The sequence below is a fragment of the Molossus molossus genome, unplaced genomic scaffold (assembly GCF_014108415.1).
Source record: "Molossus molossus isolate mMolMol1 unplaced genomic scaffold, mMolMol1.p scaffold_m16_p_6, whole genome shotgun sequence".
NCBI lineage: Eukaryota > Metazoa > Chordata > Mammalia > Chiroptera > Molossidae > Molossus > Molossus molossus.
The window spans coordinates 58,619,445-58,640,875 of record NW_023425399.1 but is presented as its reverse complement, the minus strand read 5'-3'; the positions used below and the strand labels follow the sequence as shown (position 1 = coordinate 58,640,875).

Here is a 21,431-nt window from a genome sequence, read left to right as displayed (position 1 = left end):
CTATCTGTGTGTCCTCTTTGGAGAAGTATCTATTCTTCTCTTTGTATAATTTTTTAATTAGATTGTTTGTTTTTTGGTATTGAGTTTGCAAGTTCTTTATAAATTTTGGATATTAACCCTTTATAAGGTGCATCATGGGAAATCTGTTCTCCTATCCAGTGGTAGTCTTTTAATTTTGTTGATGGTTTCCTTTGGTGTGCAAAAACTTTTTAGTTTGATGCAGTCCCATTTGTTTATTTTTTCTTTAATTTCCCTTGCCTGAGGACATATATCAGAAAAAATTTTGCTATGAGAAATGTCCGAGATTTTACTGCCTATGTTTTCTTCTAGGATTTTTAGGTTTTTGAGTCTAACATTTAAGTCTTTTTTTTTTTATCCTCACCTGAGGACATTTTTCCATATTTTGTTCAGATAGAGTGGGAGGGAGAGAGAGAGAGAGAGAAACATCGACGTGAAAGTGACACATCGAGTGGTTGCCACCCACATGACCCAACCAGGGCCGGGGACAAACTGCAACCAAGGTACGTGCCCTTAGCGGGAACCGAACCCGGGTCTCTCCGGACCGCAGGCTGACGCTCTACCCGCTGAGCCAAACCGGCCAGGGCTAACATTTAAGTCTTTAATCTATTCTGAGTTTATTCTTTTGTGTGGTGTAAGAAGGTAGTCTATTTTTATTTTTTTGCATGTATCTGTCTAGTTTTACCAACACCATTTATTGAATAGACTATTTTTATTCCACTGTGTGTTTTGCCTCCTTTGTCAAATATTATTTGACTATAAATGTGTGGGTTTACTTCTGGGCTCTCTGTTTTGTTTAATTGATCTATATGCCTCTTTTTATGCCAGTATCATGCTGTTTTGATTTACTATGGCCTTGTAGTATAGTTTGATATCAGGTAGTGTGGTTAATCCAATTTTCTTCTTCTTTCTTAAGATTGCTGTTACTATTTGAGGTAATTGAGTATGCCATTGGTCTCTTGATAGGAATTGCATTAAATCTATAGATTACTTTGGATAGTATGGACATTTTATTTTATTTTTATTTATTTATTTTTAATCCTTACTTGAGGATATTTTTCCATTTATCTTCAGATAGAGTGGAAGGGAGAGAGGGAGGAAGAAAGAAAGAGAGGGAGAAAGAAAGAAAGAAAGAGAGAGAAACATCCATTGGTTGCCTCCTGCACAACCCCGACCAGGACCAGGGACGAACTGCAACCGAGGTATGTGTCCTTGGCCGGAATTGAACCCAGGACTCTTTGGTCTGCGGGCTGATGCGCTAACCACTGAGAAAAATACAGGGCTAGTATGGACATTCTAGTAATGTTAATTCGTTCTACCTATGAACACAGTGTATGCTTACATTTATTTGTATCTTCAAATTTCTTTCTTCAGTGTCTTATAATTTTCTGAGTACAGGTTTTTTTTACATCCTTGGTTAAGTTATTCATAGGTACTTTGTTTTGAAGCAGTTGAGAATGTGATTAAATTCTATGCTGGCTCACTTTTTACGAGCCAGGAGATAGTAGGTATTACGGGTTATACCTCTACTATAACCCGTAATCAGGTTGTAGGATTTTAAAATCTATATCTCTCCCGTTTCTATTACTAAGCTACTGATTTAAAAAAAAATTTCCCTTAATTATTTTGAAATAATTGTAGATTTATAGAAGAGTAACAAAGATGGTGCAGAGAGTTCCCATGAGTCTTTCATCCAATCTTTTCTAATGTAGGCATACCTCGTTTTATTGTGCTTTGCTTTATTGCGCTTCACAGATGTTACGTTTTTACTAATTGGAGGTCAAGGCCCTCCACTGGTAAAAAGATTAGGACTTACTTTTTTGCAATACTCACTTTATTGCAATGGTCTTGAACTGAACTGGACATCTCCTAGGTGTGTGTCTGTTAACATCTTACTCAACCACGGCACACTTTATCACATTAACATTGTGATAATTTGATCATATATCAGAAACTAAATTAAACCACAGACTTGATTTGGATTTCACCAGTTTTTCTACTTATGTTTTTTTTCTGTTCCCTAATCCAATCCAATATGCCAAGTTGCATTTAGCCACTGCTCATTTTTATTCTTTAAACAATTTTATTTTTATCCTTTTATTATGGTAAAATTTTAAACTCTAGAAAAGTGGAGAACAGTATAGTGACTCCCATTCTTTGTTTGTTTTTAATTCTCACCTAAGGATATTTTTCTTTTGATTTTTTTGATATAGTGGGAGGGAGGGTGGGAAAGAGAGAGAGAAAGAGAAACATTGATGTGGGAGAGACACATCAGTTGGTTGCCTCCTGCATGATCTCTGCAGGGGCCGGGGATTGAACCTGCAACCAAGGTATGTGCCCTTGACTGGGAATCGAACCTGTGACTTCGGTCAATGGGCTGATGCTCTAACCACTGAGCCAAACTGGCTAGGGCTAGTGAATCCCATTCTCAATGGTGATCAACATGGCTAATCTTACTTGTTTCCAACAATTCTCATTTCCTATTGAATAAGTTGGCCTTAAACAAGTAATTATAACCCTCAGCAGTACCCTTTACATGTGTGTATATGATATCTGCTGAGTTTGTACCTGGTTGCATGTTCGTTGTGTATCATCACGTGGTTCCCTTCTTAATGCTCTGGAGTTTCTCATGAAAGCACCTTTACAGAAGAATTGGATTTGATCTTTTCCCTGCTTTCTGCCACAGTTTCTAAGAAAAATGTTCGAAATACAAGGAGTATGCAATAGGATTTGTTTGGCACACACACTCACTCCAGAGCCTTTCTTCATCACTTCTAGCTATGTTTATTATTCAGTGTGATCCAGAAGTTCAGAAAACTTCTCCAACTCTACATAACTTCACTTTTCTTGAGAATATGTGATTGTAAGAGCCCCAGACTGAAGTGCAGAGTCTAACAAGAGAACAACTGCCTTATTTTCATATTACACCTTCCTGAGGTGCCCAGGATCCTTATGTCACCCTTGGATGACAGAGGGTTGAAGAAATACCCCTTTGCCCCAAATGTACTATTTCTCCTGGCAGAGTTTATTTTTAAAAATTTCTTCTCTCTCACTCTTTACCAGGGGAGAGAACAAAAGGAGTCCCCTACTACCACAAGTTATATAGTAGAGTTTCCCACATTTTGAGAAATTACAGGGTTCAGCACATCTGGAGTACATTGGCTGGTGCCCATTATAGTCATTACCCCAGCTGAGCATTATCTGCTGATAGTGTGTTGAATGAATGTATGAACCACCAGCCTACTGATAAATAGGTTTATGGTTGAACTATAACTGCTAATCTACTTTGTACCAAGGTGTTAATAGCTGTTAGTATTTTCACTATTGACCCCTTGGGGTTATTTACATTTTAATGAGATAGTGTCTTGAAGAACAGTTGTTTAATCCAAATGTGGAATTCCTGACCTGGTGGCTGGCTACTGGAGAAGGCTAAGATGTCTTTCTTATTGGTCTTCAAAATAAGTTAGTGGCCTATACGAAAACTCAACTCTGGTGACTAAACATGTCAAATTGAAAATAGTATTTTGTTTAGTTCCATAGAAGGGGATTTGGGCCTTCCACTGAAAAACAGTATGTGTTGACTGTCTCCTCATATTGGAATAGTTCTTCTTTCTGTAAATGAAGTTTTTGATGAAAACCTGACATTGTTGAAGCTTAAATGCAAATCCACATTCATTCCTTCAACAGTTATTTACTGTGGATACTCTGGCAGATGCTGCCAGGTGCTAGGGACCCAGGGGAAGGCTGCAGGCACTATGTCTAACTAGGTCTGGCCTCAGGTTGACTTTGATACACACGTGATATACTTCCAGCAGTCATTGCTAATATTATTATGATTACAAATAGAAACCCAGGACTGATGACAAGGTTAGCACTGCCGTCATTCCATTGGAACTTGGTGGGTCCCCTGAGCAATGTTAGGCACTGGGACTGCTGTAGATATGGGCACTAAGGTCGACCTCTGTATTTAGTCATCTTAAGAATTAGAAATTAATTATGGGTAGATATTGATGCATTTTTTTTATATACCCGTCACACAAAAATGTAGTGTGTAGCTCTGTGTCCTCATATGAATCAATCAGTCCACACTAACGGTGGAATCTCAGAGATGACTGTGATGCGTGTGGCAAATATCTGAATTACATAATGTCAGAAGACCATTGAAAAATGCAGAGGAGGTGGTGTGAGAACCTAAGATGATACTGGTTGATCTTACAATAAGGCTTATGTGAAATGTTTAAAACCAGCCTCCTCTGCCATCTTCTAAGGATGTCTGAATCTGGTCCCTCTGCAGAGAGGCAATCCTTGTTTCTATTATACCGGGGTGGGCAAAAATAGGTTTATAGTTCATATGGAAAATAATGCAACAATTAGTAAATAAAAATACAAAAATAAACTCTGTGCTTTATGTGCTCACAACTATAAGCCTACTTTTGCCCCACCTTTGTAGTATCCACATAGTCTTGTTAGTTTTTTCTTCTGTTTGCTTTGTGTCTTTGCATATTGCTGTTTTTACAAACTGCCTGTACCATAAGGCTTCAGGGAATAGATGACATGAGACGAACGCATGCAAGTGGGGCAGCTGGGGCAGCCAGAGGGTCCAGGGTCCAGGCCTTCTCACTCCTGGCACACCACCTCCCTTGCCCCTGCTCCCTGGGCTCTCAGGCCAGTCTGGGCCTGAGATGAGGGGTCCAGACTGCTGCCACAAGAGAAAAAAGGAGGGAGATGAAAAAGTGTCAGACATTTGCAGTTGCTGAGGCCAGGAGAGCAGTGGCCCCGAGGAAACAGGCAGCAGGAGCCAGAGCCTGAAGGTGACCAGAGGCAACCGTTGTGAGGGAAGCTAGATACATTTTCATGTGTTTCTGCCCTTTTGTGCATGAGCATGCTTAGACTGTTTATTGGAGGTGTGTCATTGACTCCGTTTCTTTATAGAGATGTAATATGAATCTAAGAAGAATAATATTTTAAAAATCCTTTTTTTCTTCTCTCCTGCTCTGCCCCCAAGGAATTTCTAACCCTGCAGGGTAAACTAGCATTAGGATGGTTAATAAGGCTTTCTTTTGACTGATTTAATGCGAGCAGGCAAGTTTCCTTTGGAGGCTGGTTATGACACATGATGCTTATGGGGATTAATTTGTAATGGGAGGCACAGTGTCTATTATCTTGTAAATTCTGCAAAAAAAGGAGAGAGGGACAGAGACAGAAGGAAAGAAGGAATGTAATCAATGAAAACAGAAAAACTTGGAATTCAGAATAGTCTTTTGCTATTCTTTTAAAGACCCATCTATCATAATCAGTCATATTTTTATTACTTTTTTTTTTTTATCCTCACCTGAGGACATTTTTCCATTTTTTGTACAGATAGAGTGGGAGGGAGAGAGAGGAAGAGAGAGAGAGAGAGAAACATCGACATGAAAGGGACACATCGAGTGGCTGCCACCCGCACACCAACCAGGGCTGGGGACAAACTGCAACCGAAGTACATGCCCTTAGCGGGAACCGAACCCAGGTCTCTTCGGACTGCAGGCCGATGCTCTAACCGCTGAGCCAAACCGGCCAGGGCTTTATTACTTTTTTGTAGACATGAACACAAGTGCTCTTTATCAGGCTCAGGGCTGTACTTCCCTCTTTACACTCCAGTGTCACTGCCCATGAGACTGAAGTTTCTGGTGACCCCCTCACCAGCTCATTCACCAGCTCAGGAGCTGGCTGTAAAGTGGGAGAACACATTGGTCTAGCAGTCCTGTGAATGAATATAGACTTGCCCCTTGGGAAAGTCCCCAAGGCAAGCAAATATGTGAGAGAGGTTGAGGTTCCCTGCTTCCCTGGCAGGCATGCAGGGAGAGTTGATGGGACAGGTTCTCAACAATTCAGGCAGCGGAACAGCCTGGGAGGGAGTGTGTGGGGGGCAGCAAGGGGTCCCACAGGCTGGTTAAGGGTTTTCTCTTCTGAGACTATGTGAGGTCTTATGGGCTTCGGGAAGCCATTGGGGTATTTGAAGCAGTGGGATGACAAGCTCTGTTTCCACTTGACCACACAGATGAAGAAGGCTGGGCACAGACAGGGAAAGGGCTGCTTTGAGGCTGCACAGCTAATCTGGGGCATAGCAGGGCCTAAAACTCCAGCTGAAGTGTTTGTTTTCACAGATACATCTAATGTTGTCCTTATTCATGGCTATGCTAGAACGAGATGTGATCTTAGTCTGACTAGAGTGAGCCTCACCAAACAAAAATGACCATAAGTAACAAGCATTAAAAAATAAAACATTTAGAAGAACAAAAACCCAATTATTTTAATTTAAAAAGGTGCACTGTTATCAAAAAGTGGGGTTTCATGTGCAGGGTCCTGGGAAAGCTTTATTTGTCAGGTGATATTTAAGCAGGGATCCAAGGTAGTGACCCACATGGATATTGGGAACATTTCCAAGCAGAGGGAATTTTGTGCAAAGGCACTGAGGCAAGATCTTGCCTGGAGTGTTCAAGGTCATGTGGCTGGAGAGGAGCAAGGGGAAGAGAGAAGGATAGGCCAGGTGTGTGTGTGTGTGTGTGCATGTGCGAGTGTGGATGGCTCTATAAGGCTCTGGTGAACAGGGGCCAGTCCAGGCTTGGAACATAGCAGTGTCTTGGCTTAGGGTTTTTTTTTTTATCCTCACCTGAGAACATTTTTTTTCCCCATTTTTTTTGTTCAGATAGAGTGGGAGGGGGAGAGAGAGAAACATTGACATGAAAGGGACACATTGAGTGGCTGCCACCCACATGACCAACCAGGGCTGGGGACAAACTGCAACCGAGGTACACGCGCTTGTTGGGAACTGAACCTGGGTCTCTCTGGACCTCAGGCTGACGCTCTAAGCACTGAGCTAAACCGGCCAGGGCTTGGCTTAGGTTATATGACTGTGGTAAAGTGAGCTGAACTGGGATGACAGTAGAGGAGGCTGCTGCACTATCGAGTCCCTAGAGATGATGGTTCTCAGGCCAGGGTGGTCCAGGTGGAGAGAATGAATCAGGACCTGGAAGGTGGAGCTACGAGGATTTGCTGAGGGCTGAGAAAGACAAGGGTACATCAGAGTTTTTGCCCGAGCAACTGGAGTTATATTTCATCAGGATGGGAAGATTAGGGAAGGAGGAAACAATTTATTATTAGTAATAGTAGCTTTTTTTTTTTTTTATCCTTACTCAAGGACATTTTTTTGCATTTATTTTCAGATAGAGTGGGAGGGAGAGGGGGGGAAGAGAGAGAGACACATTGATGTGAGAGAGACACATCATTTGGTTGCCACCTACATGACCCCAACCAGGGCTGGGGACAAACTGCAACCCAGGTACATGCCCTTAGCGGGAACCAAACCTCTGAGTCAAATCGGCCAGGGCAGCAGTAGTAGAATTTTGTCTTACTTTTATTACTACTTTGTTGTGATCTTGTTTCTGCCTAACCTTTGTGCTTTCTAGCCTTTTTGAAAGCATCTTACCACTTATTTAGGACATTATGAGTGTTAATCGTTGACCGAAAGTCAAATGGAGTTCCTTTGCAAGAAAGATTCAATTTAAAGTATTTGATTCTCTAGGGGAAAGGGTGCTGTGTACACACACAGAAGGTTTTAATGCTCTATTCTATTGGAAATTAGAACAGTGATTATATATGTTGAAAGGACTTAGATCCATGAACTGCCCTGATGTGGTAGTTGGAAGTTCGGGTGAATCTAAATCTGTTTCCTTCCTCTAAAAACATTCTCTTATGTTTGAGGTTGGTCCTCTCTATGTTGGAAGTAGAAATGGCTCCTTTTTTAAGTATGGGTCCTTTTCCTAGCTCTGTTCTCTGAATTATCCTCTTACGATGCTGGTTAGAAATGCAGACTCTCAGCCTCACCCTGACCCACAAATCAGAACCTGCCTTTAACAAGATCCCCAGGGGATTTGTGCACCTTAAAGTTTGAGAGGTACTGAGTGAGAACAATTTTAAGCATTTCTGAAACCTTGCTTCAGGATTTCATCTGGGTCTTTGGACCTGCTGTGAACAGGGTCAAGTTACAGATCACTGCCAACAGCATCTCCAGCAGCCTGGCACTTTTAGATGCTTACTTAGAGAGATCTTTCAAAATGAGACCCTTGGTAAACTGGTGTGTGTTTGGCATGCAATAGAGAGCCTTCTCTTTTCTAAGGCGAGGGGCAAAAGTGGGGGTTGAGTGAATGGAGGGGAAAAGCCCAGGTGTTTGGGCACCCAGTGTTACAGGTGCACCTGCTAGGGTGAAAGGAAATTCATATTGCTGAAATGAAATAGCTGTCTGATATACCTTGGTGCACTTAATTTGGAAAACATTGCCCATAGATCTCAGAACTGTTTGTTGCATTTTTCTTAAACATTACTCTTGTCAGCATTGATGAGAAAATTGCTTATGTGGGAATTTGAGAAGTACAAATTTGTTAATACCTCCTTTGACAGTGGTTTGTATTCAGAGCTGTTTATGAGCTGTCACAAATCATTTCCAGTTAAAATGTACTGCCTTTAAATCAAGTAGCAATGGAAGAGTTTGGGAGGATTTGCATGGCCTCATGGCCCCGGGTCAAGAGGGGCCCAAGCCTGTGTGCTGTGGGTCTGGTTTTTACTTTTCTATTTTATTTATTTATTTGAACTATTAAAAAAAATGTTTTTATTATTATTATTATTATTATTATTTTTTTTTTTTAGTGAGAGAGAAAGGGAAAAAGAGATAGAAACATCAATGTGAGAGAAACATTGATCGGCTCCCTCCTACACGCCCCCCACTGGGGATCCAGCCCCCAACCTGGGCATGTGCCCTGACTATGGAATGATGCTCAATCCACTGAGCCACACTGGCTGGGCTTGGTCTGGTTTTTAAATCAATAAATTGAATTGTAAAGAGTGAAAATGGCCTGGTTCCTGTGGAAAAGTTCTGTTTTGAAAATATTTTCCCTTATAATAATCATCAGAGTCTAATATTAATAGGCATAAGTTTGAGATTTAGCCATTCTTTTGATGGCTAGGATAGAGAGAAATTCTGTGTGTGTTCTTTTGTTCTTTTATGATGTTTGTCAGACCCAGGGTTGGTGCCATTAGCTCATCATTGATCAGACATGGCATGGAGTTGTTTTTCCACTAATAATGTTGGATGTGCCCTGGCCAGTCTCCCCACCCCATCCACCTTCTCCTTATGGTCTATATCTGCATTGGCTGTCTGGGTTCAGAATGCAGCCTGTGGCCTTGTGAATTGTGAGAAACAAAACAGTCCTTCGGGGTATTTTTTAAATGAGTCTAGATGTTTTATAGCAGTGGTTCTGAACTGGAGGCGATTTTGTTTCCCAGGGGATATTTGACAACATCTGGAGATATTTCTGGTTGTCATAACAAGGGTGAGGAAGGTGAGAGTACCACTGGTATCTATTGAACATAGGCCAGGGTTGGTGTTAAACAACCTACAATGCACAGGACAGCCCCTGCAACAATTATCCATCCCTAGAGAATAGCAGTGCTGAGGTTGAGAAACTCTGCCTCAGAATTAGTGGCAGTTTTGATAGATGGATAAGAATGGGTTAAGATGAGGACATATACCTTTGCCAGATAGTGGCTGAGAAGATGTCAGAAATCCAATGTCCATTCCTATTTCTTTTCATTTTCTACTTAGTATTCAGAAAAGCAATTCCATTGTCCCAAATTTATTTTTTTCCAACCAAGTCAGATAGTCACAAGCTTCTGAGGTCCAGATGGGCAGACTCCTTTCTCATGGGTAGCCCTACTTTTCTTCTGTGCTTCCAGAACATTTTGCTTGACAGTGTAGAAAGCAAATCTCTAAAGGAATGAGAGGGGTTTTATTTTCTTGTATTAATCAGTGAATTATATGAAATTATTATTTTTGTTAACATTAAAATGGAATCTGCTAATAAAATACTCATTGGGGACATCGGTGAAAAAACTGAAAATGTGATACATTTTCTTGAATGGTCAATAAATTTGAATATTTACCTAAATTTTACTTTCATGACTTCAAAATTTAAGTTTCTTTAAGTAAGTGTTTAAAAATACCTAGAGGACAGAGAGCCCCACGTAAGAAGAGGCCAAACAGGCTTACACCAAGGCACATAGTAATCAAACTGCCAAAAATTAAAGACAAAGAGAGAATCCTAAAAGCAGCAAGAGATAAACAACAGGTTACCCACAAAGGAAACCGCATAAGACTCTCAGCTGACTTCTCACAAGAAACACTACAGGCCAGAAGGGAAAGGCATGAAGTAATCAAGGTCATGAAAAACAAGGATCTGAATCCAAGACTACTCTACCCAGCAAGGCTATCATTCAAAATAGAAGGTCAAATAAAGAGCTTCCCAGATGAAAAAAAGGCTAGGGGAATACATTAGCACCACATCAGCACTGCAAGAAATGTTAACACGACTGCTGTAATTACCAGGAGAAATGGGAAGAAAAATAGAACCACACTAAACAAAAATGGCAATAAATAAGTACATATCAATAATCACCTTAGAGACCGAAAAATGGCGGCGGAGTGAACGGAGCTACACAGACCGTCTCCCAGAGCCAAACTGGAATTACAACTATAACACAGACAAATCGACGGGAAAAACCAACAGAGAAGCAGCTTGGAGGACCATACAACGAGGGACACTGACTCCATCCCGGTAGGCTTGCGAAGGCGCGAGTCGGGGGCTGGGAGCCCGCGGTCGGCAGCTCGCCAGCGGCCTTAGCTGGGAGCAGCGCCCTCGGGTCACACTCCCAGGTGGCTCCACAGCGCAGAGCCGGGACAGAGGCTAAAACAGCCACAGCCACTCACCTTGGGCTCCGGCAGAGGGAGGGCACACTGGACTGGAACTGTGTCGGGACACTCGGGGTTTGGAGGGTTCTCAGAGCTTTGGCTGAGTGCAGCCACTCAGGATGGTGGCCACATTGCTTCTTCCCAGGGCTCTGGGGAAAGGCAGCAGCCCCTCCCTCGGAGATCCAACCCCACCCTGTGGGCCATTGAAGTGTTAATTGAGGCTCACTAAGGACCAGCATCTGCCCCACCCTCGTGAAAGCCCCTTGGCTGAGCACCAGAGGGAGTTTTTCAATCAACTGACAACCCAAAACTCATCAATTAACCTAGACTGCTAGCTTCCAGGCAAAAAGCTAGAGGATAACAGTACGTTTCCTGGGCTGGCAACTTTAACCAGGAAAGTAAGACTTGACAGTGGTGTTAAACGCGGGTCCTCCCTCGCTCATCTAAACACAGGAGAGGGAGCCACAAACAGCAGAACACCAACACCCACAGGGAGAACTTGACAGGCTCCAAAGCCCAGAGTGATAGCTAAAATGGTGAAACACAGAAACAGAAGCCAAATGAAAGAGCAAACCACCTCCACCGAAGATGAGATCAATGTGGAGCAATTAGGCATGTTAACAGAGCTAGAATTCAGAGCCATGATCTTGAGGAAGCTGAACAGCATGAGTAAGGACATAGAGACACTGAAAATAAGCCAAATGGAAATTAAAAACCAACAAGAAGAGATAAAAAATGACATATCCGAAATGAAAAACACATTGGAAGGTTTAAAAAGCAGAGTAGGGGAAGCTGAGGACCGGATCAGTGAATTAGAAGACAGGGTAGAAAAAATCAACCAATCAGAACAACAAAAGGAAAAAACTATTAAAAAACAGGAAGACAGCTTAAGAGAACTATGGGACAACTGGAAACGTAATAATATTCGCATCATAGGAGTCCCCGAAGAAGAAGAAAATGAGCAAGGGATAGAGAATATATTCAAAAAAATAGTGAGAGAAAACTTCCCTAATTTGGTGAAGGAAGAAGGCATTCAAGTTCAAGAAGCACAGAGAGTCCCAAGTAAGAAGAACCCAAACAGGCCCACACCAAGACACATAGTAATTAAAATGCCACAAATTAAAGACAAAGAGAGAATCCTAAAAGCAGCAAGAGATAAGCAACAGGTTACCTACAAAGGGAACCCCATAAGGCTCTCAGCTGACTTCTCACAAGAAACTCTACAGGCCAGAAGGGAATGGCATGAAGTAATCAAAGTCATGAAAAACAAGAATATGAATCCAAGACTACTCTACCCAGCAAGGCTATCATTCAAAATAGAAGATCAAATAAAGAGCTTCCCAGACAAAAAAAAGCTAAGGGAATACATTAGCACCAAACCAGCACTGCAAGAAATGTTAAAAGGACTGCTGTAATTAGCAGTAGAAATGGGAAGAAAAATAGAACCACACTAAACAAAAATGGCAATAAATAAGTACATATCAATAATCACCTTAAACGTAAATGGATTGAATGCTCCCATAAAGAGACACAGAGTAGCTGATTGGATAAGAAAGCATGACTCATCTATATGTTGTTTACAAGAGACCCATCTCTCAACAAAAGACTCACATGGGTTGAAAGTGAAGGGATGGAAAAAAATTTTCCAAGCAAATGGAAAGCAAAAAAAAGCTGGGGTAGCAATTCTCATATCTGATAAAATAGATTTCAAAATGAAGACCATAACTAGAGACAAAGACGGCCACTACATAATATTGAAAGGATCTATCCAACAGGAAGATATAACCTTGATAAACATATATGCACCCAATATAGGAGCACCAAAATATATTAAAAATCTTCTGGAGGACTTCCAAGGAGAAATCGACAACAATACAATCATAGCTGGGGACTTCAACACCCCGTTGACAGCACTGGATAGATCCTCTAGGCAAACAATTAGCAAGGAAACAGAGACTCTAAATGAAGCACTAGACCAAATGGATTTAATAGATATCTACAGAGAATTACACCCCAAAACTACAGAATACACATTCTTCTCAAGTGCACATGGGACATTCTCAAAGATAGACCACATGATAGGACACAAACTACATCTCTACAAGTTCAAGAAGATTGAAATCATATCAAGCATCTTCTCAGATCACAATGGCATGAAACTAGAAATCAATTGCAACAAGAACATGCAAAGACATTTCAACACATGGAGGCTAAATAGCATGTTATTAAACAATGAATGGGTCACCGAGGAGATCAAGGAAGAAATCAAAAACTTCCTGGAAACCAATGAAAATGAACACACAACAACACAAAATCTATGGGATGCAGCGAAAGCAGTTCTGAGAGGGAAGTTCATAGCACTACAGGCCTACCTCAAAAAACAAGAAAAATTTCTAATTGACTGTCTAACCTCACAACTTAAAGAATTAGAAAGCAAACAAAAAGAAAACCCCAGAGCAAGTAGAAGGAAGGAAATAGTAAAGATCAGAGCAGAAATAAATGACATAGAGACCAAAAAAACAATTCAAAGGATCAATGAAACAAAGAGCTGGTTTTTCGAAAAGATAAACAAGATTGATGGACCCTTAGCTAGACTCACCAAGAAACAAAGAGAGAGAACCCAAATACACAAAATCAGAAATGAAAGAGGAGAAGTAACAACCAACACCACGGAAATACAAAAGATCGTTAACAACTACTATGAACAACTATATGGCAACAAATTCGACAATCTCAGCGAAATGGACAAATTTCTAGAAACACACAGTCTCCCAAAACTATTCCCGGAAGAGATAGAAAACTTGAACAGACCAATAACAACTAAGGAAATTGAAGAGGTAATCAAGACTCTCCCAGCAAACAAAAGCCCAGGCCCAGATGGTTTCACGGGGGAGTTTTACCAAACATTCAAAAAAGAACTAACACCCATTCTCCTCAAACTATTTCAAAAAATTCAAGAAGAAGGAAGACTTCCAAACACGTTCTATGAGGCCAGCATAATTCTAATTCCAAAACCAGAAAAAGACACTACGAAGAAAGAAAACTACAGGCCAATATCCCTGATGAACATAGACGCCAAAATCCTGAACAAAATACTAGCAAATCGGATCCAGAAATACATCAAAAAAATTATTCACCATGACCAAGTGGGATTCATTCCAGGGATGCAAGGCTGGTACAATATTCGCAAATCAATAAACGTGATACACCACATAAACAAAATGAAGAATAAAAACCACATGATCATATCAATAGATGCTGAAAAAGCATTCGACAAAATCCAGCATCCATTTCTGATAAAAACGCTCAGCAATGTAGGAATAGAGGGATCATATCTTGACATAATAAAGGCCATATATGAAAGACCTACAGCCAACATCATACTCAATGGACAGAAACTAAAAACATTTCCATTAAGAACAGGAACAAGACAGGGATGTCCACTTTCGCCACTCTTGTTTAACATTGTACTGGAAGTCTTAGCCACAGCAATCAGACATGAAGAAAAAATAAAAGGGATCCAAATTGGAAAGGAGGAAGTGAAACTGTCATTATTTGCAGATGACATGATATTGTACATAGAAAACCCTAAAGACTCCATCAAAAATCTATTAGACTTAATAAATGAATTTGGCAAAGTAGCAGGATACAAAATTAACGTCAAGAAATCGACGGCATTCTTGTACATTAATGATGAACTCACAGAAAGAGAAACTGAAAAAACAATCCCATTTACCATCGCTCCAAAAAAATTACGATACCTAGGAATAAACTTAACCAAAGAAGTAAAGGACCTATTTGCAGAAAACTACAGGTCATTGAAAAAAGAAATAGAGGAAGATATAAAAAAGTGGAAGAACATACCCTGTTCATGGATTGGAAGAATTAACATCATTAAAATGTCCATACTACCCAAAGCAATCTATAGATTCAATGCAATCCCCATCAAAATACCAACGACATATTTCATAGAACTAGAACAAATACTTCAAAAGTTCATATGGAACCAAAAAAGACCCCGAATAGCCACAGCAATCTTGAAAAAGAAGAACAAAGTTGGAGGGATCACATTACCAGATATCAGGTTATACTACAAAGCGACTGTAACCAAAACAGCCTGGTACTGGCACAAGAACAGGCATATAGACCAGTGGAACAGAACTGAAAACCCAGAAATGGACCCAAGGCAATACGCTCAATTAATATTTGACAAAGGTGGCAAGAGCATACAGTGGAGTAAAGACAGCCTCTTTAATAAATGGTGTTGGGAAAATTGGACAGCTACATGCAAAAAAATGAAACTCGACCATCAACTTACACCATACACAAAAATAAACTCAAAATGGATAAAAGACTTAAATGTGACCCGTGAATCCATAAAAATTCTAGAAGAAAATGTAGGCAACAAAATTTCGGACATCATACGGAGCAGAATTTTCACTGATACATCACCTAAGGCAACAGAAATAAAGGAGAAAATGAACACATGGGACTACATCAAACTAAAAAGCTTCTGCACAGCAAAAGAAAAGATCATCAAAATGGAAAGGCAACCCACTGTATGGGAGAACATCATTGCCAATGATGTATCAGATAAGGGGTTAATTTCCAATATATACAGAGAGCTCATACAACTCCACAAAAGGAAGACAAAGAACCCAATTAAAAAATGGGCAGAGGAGCTGAATAGACACCTCTCCAAACAGGACATACAAATGGCCAAGAGACATATGAAGAAATGCTCAACATCACTAATCATCCGAGAGATGCAAATTAAAACAACAATGAGGTATCACCTCACACCTGTCAGAATGGCCGCCATCAACAAATCATCAAACAACAAGTGTTGGCGAGGGTGTGGAGAAAAGGGAACTCTAATACACTGCTGGTGGGAATGCAGACTGGTGCAGCCGCTATGGAAAACAATATGGTGCTACCTCAAAAAATTAAAAATTGAACTTCCATTTGACCCAGTGATCCCACTGCTGGGAATATACCCTAAGAAGCCTGAAACACCAATCAGGAAGAATATATGTACCCCCATGTTCATAGCAGCACTATTTACAATAGCTAAGATCTGGAAACAGCCCAAGTGTCCACCAGTAGACGAATGGATCAAAAAGCTGTGGTACATATACACAATGGAGTACTATGCAGCGGTAAGAAAGAAAGATCTCTTATCCTTTGAGACGACATGGAGGGACCTGGAAAGTATTATCCTAAGTGAAAGAAGCCAAGCAGAAAAAGACAAATACCACATGATCTCACTTATATACGGAATATAATGAACATAACAGTCTGAGGAATACAGTAGACCCAGACACATGGAAGTAGGGTACAGACTGACATCCCTCAGAAGAGGGGATGGGGGGGTGGGGGGGTGGGAAGAGATAAACCACAGAACTTATATGCATGTATGCATGACCAATGGACATGGACAACTAAGCCGGGGACAGGGTGGAGGGGGAGGGGGGTGGGGGGTGCCAATGGGGTAAAAAGGTAAAATATCTGTAACAAAAAAATAAATAAAAATTCATAATAAAAAAAAAAAAATAATCACCTTAAATGTAAATGGACTGAATGCTCCCATAAAAAGACACAGAGTAGCTGATTGGATAACAAAGCATGACTCATCTATATGTTGTTTACAAAAGACCCACCTCACAACAAAAGACTCACATAGATCGAAAGTGAAGGGATGGAAAAAAATCTTCCAAGCAAACAGAAAGGAAAAAAAGCTGAGGTAGCAATACTCATATCTGATAAAATAGATTTCAAAATGAAAGCCTTAAGTAGAGACAAAGAAGGCCACTACATACTATTGAAAGAATCTATCCAACAGGAAGATATAACCCTGATAAACATATATGCACCCAAAATAGGAGCACCAAAATATATTAAAAATCTTCTGGAGGACTTCAAAGGAGAAATCAATAGCAATACAATCATAGCAGGGGACTTCAACACCCCGCTGACATCACTGGATAGATCCTCTAGACAAAAAATTAGCAAGGAAACAGAGACTCTAAATGAAGCACTAGACCAAATGGATTTAATAGATATCTACAGAGAATTACACCCCAAAACTACAGAATTCACATTCTTCTCAAGTGCACACGGGACATACTCAAAGATAGACCACATGTTAGGGCACAAACTAAGTCTCTACAAGTTTAAGAAGACTGAAATCATATCAAGCATCTTCTCAGATCACAATGGCATGAAACTACAAATCAATTGCAAGAAGAACATACAAAGACATTTGAACACATGGAAGCTAAATAGCATGTTATTAAACAATGAATGGATCACTAAGGAGATCAAGGAAGAAATCAAAAACTTCCTGGAAACCAATGAAAATGAAGACACAACAACACAAAATCTATGGGATGCAGCGAAAGCAGTTCTGAGAGGGAAGTTTATAGCACTACAAGCCTACCTCAGAAAACAAGAAAAATCTCTAATAGACTATCTAACCTCACGACTTAAAAAACTGGAAAGCAAACAAAAAGAAAACCCCAGAGCAAGTAGAAGGAAGGAAATAGTAAAGATCAGAGCAGAAATAAATGACATAGAGACCAGAAAAACAATTCAAAGGATCCATGAAACAAAGAGCTGGTTTTTCAAAAAGATAAACAAGATTGATGGCTCTTAGCTAGACTCACCAAGAAACAGAGAGAGAGAACCCAATACACAAAATCAGAAATGAAAGAGGAGAGGTAACAACTGACACCACAGAAATACAAAAGATTGTTAACAACTGCTATGAACAATTATATGGCAACAAATGCGACAATCTAAGCGAAATGGACAAATTTTTAGAAACACATAGTCTCCCAAAACTGGATCAGGAAGAGATAGAAAACTTGAACAGACCACTAACAACAGATGAAATTGAAGATGTAATCAAGACTCTCCCAGCAAACAAAAGCCCAGGCCCGGATGCCTTCACGGGGGAGTTTTACTGAACATTCAAAGAACTAATACCCATTCTCCGCAAACTATTTTAAAAAATTCAAGAAGAAGGAAGACTTCCAAACTCGTTTTATGAAGCCAGCATAATTCTAATTTCAAAACCAGAAAAAGACACAACAAAGAAAGAAAACTACAGGCCAATATCCCTGATGAACATACATGCCAAAATCCTGAACAAAATACTAGCAAATCGGATCAAGCAATACACCAAAAAAATTATCCACCATGACCAAGTGGGATTCATCCAGGGATCCAAGGCTGGTACAATATTCGCAAATCAATAAACGTGATACACCACATAAATAAAATGAAGAATAAAAACCACATGATCATATCCATAGATGCCGAAAAAGCCTTCAACAAAATCCAGCATCCATTTCTGATAAAACACTCAGCAATGTGGGAATAGAGGGATCATATCTCAACATAATAAAGGCCATATATGAAAGACCTACAGCCAATATCATACTCAATAGGCAAAAACTAAAAGCATTTCCCTTAAGAAGAGGAACAAGGCAAGGATGCCCACTTTCGCCACTCTTATTTAACATAGTACTGGAAGGCTTAGCCACAGCAATGAGACAGGAAGAAAAAATAAAAGGGATCCAAATTGGAAAGATGAAGTGAAATTGTCATTATTTGCAGATGACAAGATATTATACATAGAAAACCCTAAGGACTCCATCAAAAATCTACTAGACTTAATAAATGAGTTTGGCAAAGTAGCAGGATACAAAATTAACGTCAAGAAATTGATGCCATTCCTATACACCAATGATGAACTCACAGAAAGAGAAACTAAGAAAACAATCCCATTTACCATTTTGGCAAAAAATTTAAGATACCTAGGAATAAACTTAACCAAAGCAATAAAGGACCTATTTGCAGAAAGCTACAGGTCATTGAAAAAAGAAATAGAGAAAGATATAAAAAAGTGGAAGCACATACCTTGTTCATGGATTGGAAGAATTAACATCATGAAAATGTCCATATTACTGAAAGCAATCTATAGATTCAACGCAATCCCCATCAAAATACCAACGGCATAATTCACAGAGGTAGAACAAGTACTTCAAAAGTTCATATGGAGCCACAAAAGACCTCGAATAGCCACAGCAATCTTGAAAATGAAGAACAAAGTTGGAGGGATCACATTACCAGATTTCAGGTTATACTACAAAGCCACTGTAATCAAAACAGCCTGGTACTGGCACAAGAACAGTCATATAGACCAGTGGAGCAAACAGAGAATCCAGAAATGGATCCAAAGCAATATGCTCAATTAATATTTGACAAAGGTAGCAGTAGCATAAAGTGGTCAAGACAGTCTCTTCAGTAAATTGTGTTGGGAAAATTGGACAGCTACATGCAAAAAAATGAAACTGGACCATCAGCTTACACTATACACAAAAATAAACTCAAAATGCATAAAAGACTTAAATGTGACCTGTGAATCCATAAAAATTATAGAAGTAAATGTAGACAACAAAATTTTGGACATCATACGCAGCAGAATTTTTAATGATACATCACCTAAGGCAACAGAAACACAGGAGAAAATGAACACATGGAACTACATCAAACTCAAAAGCTTCTGCACAGCGAAAGATACAATCATCAAAATGGAAAGGCTACCCACTGTTTGGGAGAGTATAATTGCCAATGATATATCAGATAATTTCCAATACATAGATAGTGCTCGTACAACTCCACAAAAGGAAGACAAAGAACCCAATTAAAAAATGGGCAGAGGAGCTGAATAGACACCTCTCCAAACAGGACATACAAATGGCCAAGAGACATATGAAGAAATGCTCATCATCACTAATCATCAGAGAGATGCAAATTAAAACAACAATGAGGTATCACCTCACACCTGTCAGAATGGCTGCCATCAACAAATCATCAGACAACAAGTGCTGGTGAGGGTGTGGAGAAAAGGGGACTCTAGTGCACTGCTGGTGGGAATGCAGACTGGTGCAGCCACTGTGGAAAACTATATGGTGTTACCTCAAAAAATTAAGTATTGAATTGGCATTTGACCCAGTGATCCCACTTCTAGGAATATACCCTAAGAAGCCTGAAACACCAGTTAGAAAGAATGTATGTACCCCCATGTTTATAGCAGCACTATTTACAATAGCTAAGATCTGGAAACAGCCCAAGTGTCCACCAGTAGACGAATGGATAAAAAAGCAGTGGTACAACCCTGGCTGGTTTGGCTTAGCGGTTAGAGCGTCGGCCTGTGGTCCTGAGAGACCTGGGTTCGGTTTCCGCTAAGGGCACGTACCTCGGTTGCAGTGTGTCCCCAGCCCTGGTTGGTTGTGCGGGTGGCAGCCACTCGATGTGTCCCTTTCACATTGATGTTTCTCTCTCTCTCTCTCTGTTCCTCTCTCTCCCTCCCACTCTACCTGAACAAAAAATGGAAAAATGTCCTCGGGTGAGGATAAAAAAAAAAAAAAAAAAAAAAGCAGTGGTACATATACACAATGGAGTACTCTGCAGTTGTAAGAAAGAAAATCTCTTATCCTTTGAGATGACATGGAGGGACCTGGAAAGTATCATCCTAACTGAAACAAGCCAAACAGAGAAAGACAAGTTTCATATGATTGCACTTATTTGTGGAATATAATGAACATAACAGTCTGAGGAATGGGGTAGTCCCAGAGACGTGGAAGTGGGGTACAGACTGACAATCCCCAGAAGAGGGAGTGGTGGGGGAGAGATAACCCACAGAACTTATATGCATGTATGCATGAACACTGGAAACACTGGACATGGACAACAAACTGGGGAAAGGGCAGAGATGGAGGGGGAGGGGGGAATCAGTGTGGGAAAAAGGAGAAACATCTGTAAGAAAAATTAATTAATAAAAAAATAAAAATGGCTAGAGGGAAGTTTAGGCAATGGAATAATCTGTCACCTGTAAATTGAAGGTTAAACTCTTTTTTGCAATTTCCTTCGTTACTATTTATTTAAAATTTTTATTATTTTTAAAAATATATCTTTATTATTGAAAATATTACAGATGCCCCCGCCCCCTGATTCCTTTCTTTTATCAGGTCCCTTAAACGCTTTTGTGATCTGATTACTGTTTATAGAAATTTGCAATTGATAAATTTATTATTCATTAATTCAGTCTGTAGGCGAATAATATTTCTTTCTAGCTTATTGGGCTATTGTTTAGTCTCTGATGATACAGATTTCCTCTTTCTTTAACTAGATTACTGATAATGTTCAAATGAGGCAGAGAAAGGATTAGGCCAAACCATCTGGCCTTTTAACCTCTATAAAAGAAAGTCTTCCCAGAAAATGCTCTCTAAAGGAGACTCATAATTTAAATCCAGAATAGACAGGTATTGCTGCCATGTACAGCCTCTGTGGTAGACCAGTGAGTCCCCAGGTTAGGTTACAGTTTATCGTTTTATGCTCAATTCAGGGTGACAGCATGTTCCTGAAACAAACTGTTTTTGTAGGTTGTTGTTTTCTTGGAGCACTTGTACAACTTCATACTATTTCCAAATTGAAGGGCGAATTGCATAGATTGGGGCTACCTCCTAATTTCTGATTGACTTTTGGGTAAAATAAGTCTTAATATTAAAATGTCCCAGAGTTGTAGTTCTTAGAGAGGTATTAAGTAAAAAAATACCAAAAG

General features: G+C 40.0%; 1 pseudogene; it reads right to left on the bottom strand.

Moving 5' to 3' along the window:
- Positions 1-3,078: 3,078 nt before the first annotated feature.
- Positions 3,079-3,216, bottom strand: LOC118619499 (annotated as a pseudogene).
- Between the last annotated feature and the right edge of the window lie 18,215 nt (positions 3,217-21,431).